The sequence below is a fragment of the Meleagris gallopavo genome, chromosome 2 (genome assembly GCF_000146605.3).
Source record: "Meleagris gallopavo isolate NT-WF06-2002-E0010 breed Aviagen turkey brand Nicholas breeding stock chromosome 2, Turkey_5.1, whole genome shotgun sequence".
Classification (NCBI taxonomy): Eukaryota; Metazoa; Chordata; class Aves; order Galliformes; family Phasianidae; genus Meleagris; species Meleagris gallopavo.
The window spans coordinates 106,038,797-106,051,308 of NC_015012.2; the positions used below are offsets into that span (position 1 = coordinate 106,038,797).

The following is a 12,512-nucleotide window of genomic DNA, read 5'->3' on the forward strand; positions in this document are numbered from 1 at the left end:
TCAGTTGCACATTTTACAAATGTCAGATTGAATCTTTCTAAAGCTGCCAGCATTCAGGTATGTGTGTATTCTGGTTTGCAGTGCCAGGTGCTTAGTGGCTGTATTCCAGGTTGTTATTATTATCATTATCATTATCATCTAAGTAACTTGGCTTTGAAAGCCTGACTTGTAAATCTGACATTTGTAGTTCTGGGAAACTTTACAAACTTTTTCATTTAGATTCACAGATTAATTATTTGATGTATTCTTTTAATTCTGTGGTTCTATCAGCATTGGACTCTGATACGACATGGACTATAGTTATGTATCGTTCTGTAGAATTAATAGCTCTGGAGTCTTCAATGGATCTTCTCTAAGCTATCAGATCACTTCACAGTAAAGCAGGTTCAATAGAAAACTCTGTCTCAGAGGGAACCAATTTCTGTGAGGCCTTGGGCACACCGTGGGCTGTGCAAGATGTCACCACCTGGCATTAATTCACGGGACCAAAGGCACATGTATCTTTGCAGGATGTAATGCTGTAGGACTTTGATAAGCCGTGCATCCCATATTTTAGTTGATCAAACTGTAAAACTCTTCCCTAATATTTTCTAACAGCACTTGGTAAGCAGCTCTTTCCCAGTACATTTCCAATTCAGTCTGGCTTTCAGAATGAAATTTCTGTAGAAAGTTTCTTAAGTGTATTCTTTTTCAACTTGAAGTTTGTTCAATATAATGCTATAGAAGCAATTCTTGCAAATAATTCATTTCAAGAGACTTGTTTTTCTTTTGCTCTCGGCAATGGTTGTGACAAGAGTGACAGCACAAAACACAACAGAAAGTTGTAAACATTTTTTTTCTTTAGACAGAGAGCTCCTAAATTTCCGCCTAAATGGGGAGCCAAGCCACTCTGCTTTCATAAGCTCTGGTCCTTGCCTAACCCTGGGGTTGCAGCGCCTGCACAAATTAAGCATAATGCTGCTGCTGTTCCAGCAATGCACGTGGGGTGTAGGGCTGCTGATGCTTTTGAGGTATGTCAGTAGGATGGGGCTGGGTTGTTTCCTGTTGTGCCAGGCATGTGATCCTGGGCAGTGTGCTCCAGGTGACCCAGCTTGAAGCACAGGAGTTGGACTGGATGATCCCAAATGATGCCTTCCAACCTTAAGCATTCTATGGTTCTGGCATTCTGTGAGGTCAGGAGCTTCGCCTGCAGGCTCTGTTTGGTGCTACACAGGAGTGACAACCTGGGGGTCGGTCAAGCAAAGATCCCCAGATTATGCATCCTGATCACCACAGCCATCTGAAGAGCCACCAGCAGAAGAACAAATACCTGAAGGAAGGTGCTTTTCACTACTTCACAATTCTTTTTTGGCCTTCAGTTCTATTTGCAGCACGAGCAAGGCAGTGCCATTTGGCTCCGTTCACTGACACTCAACTCCTGACACCAACAAAAACTTGCCATGTTCTGATAATGAGCGTGAGTCTTCCCTTTGCCACCGTCCACCTTTCCCCCTTCCTGGCACACAAATCTCTTTTTTCTAACTTCACTCAGGTCAGAAACTGGGAACAGACAGAGCAGAGTCAGGCCCCTTCTCCAGTCTTGAAGACAGTAAACATGATCCAGATCAATTCATACTCCATAAACTCCATTTTCCCCCAGACCAGAAGTTGCATTCAAATCACACCACCTCAGCAAACCACCAAAACATACCTAGAATATGCACAAAAGAGTGAGAATTGGCACCGATCAAACTTCCTGAAGCCATTGTCATAATTCAACAGACCAGATGATTGAATTAGAGCCTTTAGCATGGCTTTGTATATCTGAACCAATCAAACAATTCCTTGGTGCCTTTTGCTTTGTTCTTCCCTTTTGCAGCTGGGTTACTGGTCATCCACTGCATCCTGCTCCCTCCTACCTTAGCTGGCTGCATCTACCTTGGGTGCAGCACATAAGGCAGCGGCCTGCTCTGCTGGTAGGGAGGGGGATGCATTAAATAATTAAGGAAGCGGCAGAAGGTGAGGGATGCACGTACCTGCAGGGCTTTTCTTTAGAGAAAGAGCAAGAGTAGGTTATTTTAGATAGTGAGCATTTTAAGAAAAATATAGGACACTCCAAACCTTGACTCCATCTTTGCATGCTTAGTTACCTCTCAGTGCAGCAGAGCTCCCAAAGTATGAACTGACTTCAAAAATGAACCGCAAAGAAGCAGAGTTAATTCCCACAGATAAGATTCTCTGACACCCAAAAGCCAGCAGGAAGCTCGGAGTTATGGCTGTCTCTGCTGGGACTCTGCACAGAGCCATGCGGGACATTCAGCCTCGCGGTGTGGGGCACCCCTTGCACACATGGCTGTGATTGCACTGAGCACTGCTGCCTCAGCGAGCCATCTGCTACACGCTGCTCTGCTTGCCAGCGTCCCTTCCTAGCAAACTCATTAACCACACAGATGCGCTCAATGTGCTGGAACAGAAATGAGAATGGGAGTAATGAGAACAATTCTCCTGCTAAAAGAACTGCTTTCTACATCTGTTCTTTGACTGCACCTTCCCCTGCCTGGGTGCAGCACAGAGGAAATCTCTGCAGCTGATCTCAAACTTCACAAATGGAGGGATTATGCTCTACAGATACTGACAACTTTGCTCACAGCCTGGCAAACACTACAGCTTTCATCATCTCTCTGCAATAAAGTCCATCAATCTTATTCACACACCAGCCCATTCCCCTTTGCCCCTCAGACAGAGCTGGAACAGAAACCTTCCTTGGGAAGGATGCTGAAATCCTTCCTCCTCCTTGTCCTCCCATTTTAACCGACCCTTTTGGCTAGCCTCCCATCAAAGTCAGGTCAACACGCATCCGCTTGCTGTGCTGAGCTGACTAGTTTTCAATAACAATTTCTCCTTTGTTTTGTAACCGAGATCAATAAAACTGCCCCTCTCTCATACTGGCCAAGATTCCAGCAACATCATTCGCTTCTTTTTGTTGCTACTGCTTCATTTTTATTCCCCCCATCCCCCATTTTTTTTTGTTGTTTGATTTGTTTTTTGTTTTTTGTTTTTTTTGTTTGGCAAGGCACAGATCAATTTAACAAGATGAAAACGACTTAGAGTTTCACTCAAGGTAAAATCTGCACTTTATAACCCAGGATGTAATTTACAATCCTGTCATTAAGCTCTGTTAATCCTATTATTATGAAGATAAATAATTACCCATAGCGAAGAAAGGGATTCCCAACAGAGTAGAATTATATTTTCCATCAGTAATAGAAAAATATACCCTGCCGCAGTGACACTGGAAATACAGATAGTGAGTACTCCCAAGAGTCCCAGGAAAGGTTTGCTACGCAGGCAGTCCTTCATGGAGCTCGAGAGGGTAGCAGTCAGGAGGATCAGCATCAGGCTCACCAAAATCTTGCCCCTGGCCAAGAGACTGGTCTGGTGGAAGTCCTTCCAGAGGCTGAAGGACGCCAGCGAGTAGAGCTGCAGATCTTGGTGATCCAGCTGCATCTTGTGCATCAGTTTACAGAATTCACTCTCCCACTTCTCCCCAATGAGGTCCTGGGTGACAGAGCCATACGTTTGGAGGTAGTAAGTGATTTGGATGGCTCTGGCTGATTTGACTCTCTGGTCCTTGCTGTTGGGCACTTCCATGACCCCTCCAAGCTGGTGGCCAATAAAACTGCTCCTTCCATCCTGGGAGGGAAAGTAAAAAGATGAGCATGTGGTTATCCTGCGCAAGAGGTATCACAGCGATACTGACTGGCTCTGCCTTTCTGTCACAGACAGGCTGAGAGCTTGACACAAAGGCCACTGCATTCAATAGGAGCCATGCCTTTCACTTCAGTGGGCTTTTGGTCACGTCCCTGTGCCTGCCACATCTCTCTCTCTGTTTCTCACTCATTACATTCTCACTTGCAATTCTGTGCTGCAGTTCAGGGACTGCCAGATACTCGCTGCATCCCAGATGCTCGGGGACCAAAATGTTGCATGCAAGCTCCTCACCCCAAGGGAGAAAATCATTTTTCCACATTTTAACTGTGACAGAAAACAACAGAAGTTTGCTATAAAGATCAGTTTCTGGAAGATTCGCAATTTCCTGACACTCAGAAAACTGTCTCAGCAAGTTGGAAATGTACAGAAAATGAGGCCGTAGGTCCTCAGTACACAGATGAAAATGTAGGTGGACCCACAAAGTTTGATGGTTACTCTGTCTCTAAAACAACATCATTAAAATCAGACTCTTTGAACTGCTTGTTTGAGATTTCATGGATTTCTATTGGAGAGACAGAAGTAGAAAGGACCTTAATCCTCAACTGAGCTATAATTATATACATGCATCTTTCAAGAACATAAAACACACCTGGTCTTACTTATTTCAATGCATGCTAGGACATAAAGACTCCATGAAAATCAATGAAGGTCACATGTGATGTACACAGAATCAGCCCCCATCTATTTGCCAGATCAGACCTTTCTTTTGTTGACTTGCCTTTAATTTTTTTTGTCTCTTTGTTTGCTTGTTTTTGTTTTTGGTTTTGGTTGGATTTTTTTTTAGAAACAATAAGATTTGTTAGCCACTGGTTATTCTGGTTTGTAGAATAACTGTGATCTGCCCCTTTCAATCAGGGGAAACTCATGTGGATTTAGACTATCAAACCTCATTGCAAACTGAGGAACAGAACCCAGTAGATTGGATAAAAATGTCCTAGCACAAGTAGTCTCTTTGAGCAAAATAACCCAAAAGCCTGGGATTAAATGCCTGCTGAGCACCAAATAACAACATTTCATGGTTTTTCTCCCTCTAAATTGGATTAAAAGTTCTGAGTTTACTTTTGTACTTAATGAAAACACGTCTAAAATTCTCAAAATATGCCAAACATCATGCAGCAGTGAGGTCATGTGAGACAATACTCTGCCTAGATGCAATATGGGAATGAGCTTCAACTTGGGAAATGCTCCACCCTACAGACACACACGGAAGGAACCACCTGCAACCCCAGAAGCACTTGAGGAAGGTGTCAAACATTGACCATGCCCAACATTAACCATTTCTAGAGACAACTTTCTCTCATTGCTGCGTTTTCCATCCCAAGGAAGAAGCAATGAAGCATGGTGCCAGGTTTCATGAAACACAGTTGTCTTGTGGCACATCTGTTCACAGAGCCCGTGAATATCAGAAACTGAGAGACAGTGCTCAAAATGCATAACAAACCCACCTCGCCTTGTTTCTGGTACACAAAGGAGGCAGTTCTCCCCCTGAATTTCCTGACTATGCCTGCTTGAAGGCAGGAGCTTATGCTGCTTCCAGCATGTGCCCAGGGAATGTGACAAAGTGCTTTTCAGAAGTCCATTTTTTCCCTATTCCCACTTGTTATGTCCTATTGAAATAATGGCTTCTGGCGAGATATTCTGGCACCAGCCAACAGACAAGGTGATTTGCAGTCTGATGCCAACTTCTCAAATCACCTGAAGCCTCATTAAAATCATCATCTAGGCAGAAGCTGCTAGTGTGGAGGGGCAGCTGGTGCTCTTCAGGATCAAAAAACCTCCTCTCTGCCTTTATCGTGCTAGAAACCTATTTTAATTCATTATTCCTACTTCTTTCTTTTTTCCTAAGGAGAGTCACACTGACACTCACTCACAAAGGGTTTCTTTCCAAGCTGGCAGTTCTGGCTTGAGCAATGCAGTCCCTGCTAACATCAGATGCAGCTCCACAGCTGAAAATCCCCTTTGGCACTGCTTAGAAATTTTAGGAAGAAATGCCATATTTCCTCAGCATATATGCAGTGTCGACATTCAGATGATTTCAGCCACTGCAGGATACCTCAGCAGCACTGTTCCCACCTCAGACAGCGGGCTGCAAGTCAGGTCTCATTGATTGGCTATGCAGCACGCACCACAAGGTTATGGGAAACTTAGCGCTGACCATCTGCCTTCCTCTGTGAGAAGAGCACCCAGTGACGGCACAGCTTCGAAAGAGGCATCAGAGCAGGCACCAATAAATCACATTCTGCTGTATTTCCCACGAGGCAGAAGATAACGGCTATTTGTTACGCTGATGTGCGATAGGGCACCTGGCTCCTATGGCAGCAAGGTAGAGAGTTTCAGAGGGAGCTGAGGAAATCACAGATGCTGAATTGCTTGGAGGTCATTTTGCCCATCTCCTTCCTTCCGAAGGTATCCTATATGAGTGCTTTGCCTTTGATACTTTTATAGCATGTAGACACGTGTCTGCCACCGTGGCACTTGGAGAACAGACCCTTTTCTAACACAGCTCACATGCTGGCTTTCTCAAAAGCTCCTAGAGAAATAAAGGTTTGGACAGCCCTGACACATCAATGGTGACAAGCCCAGCAAGAAATAAAGGCGTGAAAATATACTGTCACTTGTCCTATTTTGCAGATAGGGACCGAAGTATGGGAAAATGATGACCCAGGACGGGCACCGTAACCTTTCCAGGAGCCCCAAGGGCAGACACACAGGAAAGCAGACACCACAAATAGAGCACTAATGATGCTTATTGGCTGTGGAACATTTTACATCCTTGTACTTCCAGATCAGCTGCAAAACAACATAACTGTCTTCAGCAAGGTCATAGCACGACTGGAGCCTGAATTTCAGGTTCCCCGTGTGTCTTCATTTTCTTTCATTTTATTTATTTATTTACATATTTTTATGTCTAATGTCTCTCTTCTTCCAGAAGGTAAAAAAGACCATCCAGATGGCAGACAATTCTTTTCAGATCTGAGCATGTTTAAAAATGGTATAAAATATAAATGACTTGCTAAGACATGCAATATTTGGTCTTCAACAGGGCCAAGCAACCGTCTTTGCTTCAGTGGAGACTAATGGCTTTGCTCACTCCCTTTTATCTTTCTGGATACCCTGAAGCCATTTGATAGGATTTTACAGGTTGAAAACAGCTGCTACTACTGAGCGAGATATCTTTTTTGAGTGCTAAAACAGGCACAGACCTCCTGTAAATTCAGCCCAGAGGGCACCAGCAATGGTCCCTTCCTACTAAACTGCAGTGCAACCCTTTTCCCAGACTCCCATCCCTGATCCTACATGATCTCTGCCCACTGTTGTGCCCATCTTGCACAAAACATCTACTTGAAGGACACTGACCTCCACCAGCTTCTCTCTTCCAGGGAAAAATGGGAGATATCAAGTATTTTTAAGTGGTGAAAACAGTGTTATTTCCTCTCACCAGCCTGCTTAGTGGAGCCCAGGCCTGGAAAAAGGTTCAAAATTTGTTCCAGATTCCCGGTGAGGTGGAGAGCAGTCCTCGCACCCTACTGCCGCGTCACTCCCATTCTAAGCAGCTTCACAGTGCCTTGGCCGCCAGTGTCTCCTATGCTTATTTTTTTCTGCTTTAACTGGTACTTCTAATCAGCTGGTACCTCTATCAGACGGAGTGATAGATAATTACCAAGCTGCTTTATAGCAGACATGATTCTTAAGAACACGATTTGCTGGTGGACTTGAGAGTGTTATGCTGACTCCAACGTAAATAAATCTGTGATTGTGATTCAGAGTAATGCTAGAATAGACCATGCAAGTTAAGCTCTGTTTGACCTCAAAATCTAAAAAATACTCAACAGAAGGCAATCAGAGTTGTCTGTTGAAGCATACTGTGTGATAAACTTCCTAATGAGATCAGTGCAGCGGATGCTTGCCATGATAAGGACATTCCTACTCCACCATAGGAAGTATTATGCCAGAACCCACGCAGGTAAGGATGAAGTTGGTTTCTGTAGTTCAACTAAGGTTTTCAAAGTAAAACAAAAACAAACAACAGACCACCAACAACATAAAGAAAAACACATAATCCTTCCTCTGAAATATGATCTAAGGTATTGGGTTCTTCCCTAAACTCACTGTAAAGCCTTGGAGGCAGTATTTTCTCTGTCTCTGCCCCTATTATGGTAATCTGTGCAGACCTTATGTGAGCTGATCTCAGCTGTGAAGCCACCGATTGCCACCAATTCATGGAGCATTCCAGTGTGGCCATTTTCCTGCTGTGAGCCGTGTCAGTGCTGTTGCACAACAATGTGACTGCTGCTCTGCTTGTCTCTGAGTGCTGCTCTTCCAAACAACTTTCAGAACCAGCAATCCACAAAGGCAACAGATGGGAGAACATCCACACCCCAGCTGAGTGGGGGCAGGAGTGCAGCGAGGGCCACATTGGCTCAGCAAAAACAAAATGTAATAGAATGATGATGAGAAGATATCCAGGAAACAATCCTGCAGGTCTCTACGACAGTATTTCCAGTCATTCAGAAACCGTGACGTTCAGCTCATTAGTTAGTCAACCAGATTAATTCTGCAGCAGGGGGAAGAGGCTGGCACATTCAGGGCAGTACCCGCGCCATTCTAAGGTTTGAGTTGAAAGCAAACTTTCCCCCTGCAGGTTTCTCTCCATTTCCTGTAGAGCCACAAGCTAAGAAGACAGCGGTGGACAAAGCACCTTAACTGATCTGTATTGTCATCCCTGGTGTGGTTTTTAGGAGCGTGACATGTACCCAAATGACTACCAGGAATGCCTGCACCTCCCTCTGATGGGTCTAGGCTCGTGCTCCTTTCTCTTACTGCTTTGGGTTTTCTAGCTTTCAGTCATCATTTGGAAAGAGACAAGAACAGGAGAAAAGTATTTCAAGAGATTGATGTATCCTAGGATTAACAACAGAGAATGAGAATCCTAACCCAGATCCTTTCCTTTCAAGTAAATCAGATTATGAATGAATTGATACGGGTGTAATGGCAAAACATGATTGCTATTAGAGATCACCTTTTATGTGCAGGAGATTCGATACTCCTTTACTCTCAAGGTTAAGCTTCTGCTTGCTCCATGTCAGATCACACTCAGTTCCTCTTGGAACTAGTGCCCAGCTCAGTTCTGGCTTGGTTTTGTCCCTGGTTGATTCAACCAGTGCTAAGCACACAGCGGGGTCCTTGCAACAATATCCATGCTGCCTGTGACTACATGCCACCCCACACAGGAAAGGGTATTGCTGGAACACAGGCGTTACAGGCAGCACAAAGAGGACTGCAGACACTGGGAAATAGTTTTGGGGCACGGCTGACCTATCTGCCTTTCAGTTCTCCCCTCCGCCAGGAGCAGGCACAGGAGGAAAACAGCTGTGGCACTGGCAGTGCAGGCAGCAGGAGGAGATGCTGCACCCCAACCCTGTGGGGTGGATGAAGGGATGTGGGTTGGATGCTGGCTTTGGGTGTGCAGTGGTTTGCTTTTTAGGAGAAGACTGGTGGGGGCTGGGTCTGAACAACTTGCTGTCGGTGACAGAAGTTTGCCTTCCCCAGGGGCCTTGTGTTACAAAGACCTCTGAGATCATGCCTGGATGTGGATGTCAGTCTTAAAGTGCTGCTATCCTCTTGTCTCCAGCAGGCGCAGAGCCACAGATCCCTCCACATGGGTCTACTGTCCTTTGAGTTTGTACTCTGTCCTCTTCAGGTTGGCAAGCCCTGACAGCAGTCACCCCAGGCTCAGCACTCTGCATTTAACAGCTTCTACCTATCAGTGCAGCTTCTCTGCTAAAAAGTGCAAAATGTCGGGCTCCTAAATCCTCCGTGATGAAGGATGACTGAAAAAAGAGCCACTTCAGACCAGCAGTTTCCCCAGCCCATCCACGAATGGATTCCTGTCCATTGATGGCTTTGTGTGTGGAGCTGCGTGGGGAGGTTTCCAGCCCCATGCCCACCTCTAGGGGTCCCCCAATGGCCTGGAACAGATACAGGAATTTCCTTCAAAATTTCTATCCAAGGACCACCATGCTTCTTCATACCACCAAACAGAACAGTATTCATATTTTTCATATATTCAAACTCTGCTTTATGATAGAGTTTGCAATGAGGTGCCATGTAGCTTTAGGAGTTCTGCATTTTGTGGCACAGTTGCAGCCTTCTAGTTGTACAAACTGGGACCATTTCTAAGCCTCTGTCAGGAGCTAAACCATGAAGAACTTGGCTAGCCAGATCTCATTTTAAGAACTGAGCCTTTTCCCCTTGTCTTGCACATAGCTACTGTTCATTCCAAAGGATTTTCTTTACGTCAAGAGAAATGTAGGAATGAATCATGAGGGAGGGAGCACTGGCCCGAGGGAGATGTGCAAAACAAGTGTTTGGATACATACCACTAACTTATCACACATATGCAGGCATGTCTAGGGAGAACATATTTTCCATCTTCCATATTTGGCAAACTCCAGGAATCTAGAGCATGAATATTTTATATAAAAGAACACCTCATATAAATTCTGATTTCATCTGCAGCTTAAAGTCAATACTAAAAATATTTGAACAAAAGCAAGAAAATGGCAAATTGTGTAAGAAGACAAGAAACGCTTCTTTTTTGGTGCAGGCCAATGGTCCATCTAGTCCAGTGGTCATGTTTAAGGCATGGTACACCAAGATTGAGTCTTCTATAATATGGCTGGAAGATGTCCTTGAGGGCCCCGTGGATATTGTGGATCTCCTCCTGCACTTAATAGAAGTGTGAAATGAGCTGTGGGAAGGGGGAGAAAGAGCAGAGCTGTCCGGTTCTTAACAAAGAGGTCTTTCTCCCAAATGCAGGGATTTGAATGGAATTGGCAACTAAGTGTAATTAAGATTAATGAATTAAAGCCGTCCTGTCCCCAGTGACAGCCAGGAGAATTTTGTGATTTCAGGAGTGTCATGGCTTTGTCCACATGGATGTAAACAGGGCAGTATTCCACAGAATGCTTTCAGCTTCTGATATTGACTAGATCTTAAAGCTTTCCTGAAGTCCATAGAGTTGGAGTCTAAACAAGAAACCAATTCCTAAAGTAAAAAAGCAAAAAGACAGCAGAAAACACTGAAAATCAATAATACCTCCTTTCCTCCCTTCTTTATCTATCAACAAAAGCAGAAAGGAACAAATCTGTACAACTTTGCCACACACTTATAACCAAGCAGAAGGGTTTTTGGGGGCAATAATTGTCCCAAAAGGAAACCCAGGATGAGGTCATGGGTTGTGCTGGAAGGTTTGTGGGTCCCTGGGCTTTGTGAGCATCCCGCTGTGCACCTCTCCTAGGTGTTCTCCCCACATTGCTTTGCCCAACATACACAAGAAACAGGGAGAAAAGCTGACAGGGGGCGAAAGGATTTGCGCTGTCTAGTTTTATTTCTTCATCTGATGGAAATATGAAAAAATAAACAGTGGAGAAAAAGAAGTGGGGAGTAAAGTAGATCTTCAGGAATCTCTTAAGCTCTTACAATCTGAAGATTCAATAATGACTCAGAAAAGAGTTCTTTTTTTCTTTTTAAATTATGTTTTATGTTGGCAAACATCTCTTTAATTTTCTCTTGTCTCTGCTCTACCCCTTTCCTCTGGGGGCCGGCAGCCGAAGTACTGAAAGGCTGTGATAATGTTTTATCAAAGGCGAGGCAGAAAGAAGAGCTGGAAATCACAGAGCTAAGTGTGGTGCAGCAAGATCTGGAGGCCAGCACGATTCCGGGGTTAGCTGCCATCTGTAGCGTGCCTCAGTTCAGCCCAGCTCTGAGGCAGGGCACAGTTTGCTCCCATCCAAAGCCCATCCAGCAGCTGCCACTCTTGCAGCACTGCACAGAGCAGCTATGCTCAACATCATGCTCTGCTGAAAAATCCTCCCTTTTATGTGGCATATCATCAGTTTCACCTCTTTTTTTTTTATTATTATATTGTCTCAAATTTGACATTGTGAACCATTTCTCTACTTGAAGCACTCCTCCTTCCCTCCAGCACACAGTCTTTTAACGAGTTTGACCATTTGGAAGGTGGACAGAGCCAAAAAATACCTCATTTCATATGGCTTTAGGTCTTTCTTTTCCTGAGGTTGGACCAGAATCTGGAAAGGGATAGTGGGCAGAAGGCCTTCCAGTAGGCTGGTATTCATGCACTAAAATATAACTTCTGCTGTGATTTTGGGACTGCATAGGAGATAGCTGACTCCCACCCAATGTATTTTGGAATTCAGTGTGTTCAAGGTTCTTCACTCCCACATATGAGTATCAGCAGGTAGCTCTTATATTTGAAAATCTTCCTCAAGATCACCTGGTAAAGAATGCCCTTCTAGATAAAATCTTTTGTTTATAGCAGTTCATAACACTGGAAGTAGTGTCTGATGATCCTCTAATATGCCTTCCTTAATTCTTATTCCTATACAAAAAAGAAAATAAGCTCATGGCACGATCTGCCATTTGGGTTTCTCCTCGCCTCCCATAACTGCGGATGTCCCTCGTGGCATGTTAGCTGACATTACAACAAGGCTTCAACAAGGCTGGGAAGGACTTGGAGAACATGGCCTGTGAGGAGAGACTGAAGGAAGTGGGGCTGTTGGGTCTGGGGAGAGGAGGCTGAGGGGAGACCTTATGGCTCTCTGCCAGTACCTGAAAGGGGATTGCAGCAGAGCGGGGTTGGTCTCTGCTCACTGCTGACAGGACGAGGGGAAATGGCCTCAAGTTGTGCCAGGGGAGGTTTAGGTTGGACATCAGGAACACTTCTTTACAGAAAGGGT

The 12,512-nt window shown here is 44.6% G+C and overlaps 1 pseudogene; it reads right to left on the minus strand.

The window, feature by feature from the left end:
- Window positions 1-3,052: 3,052 nt before the first annotated feature.
- LOC100550583 overlaps window positions 3,053-12,512 on the minus strand; it is a 54,510-nt pseudogene continuing 45,050 nt past the window's right edge.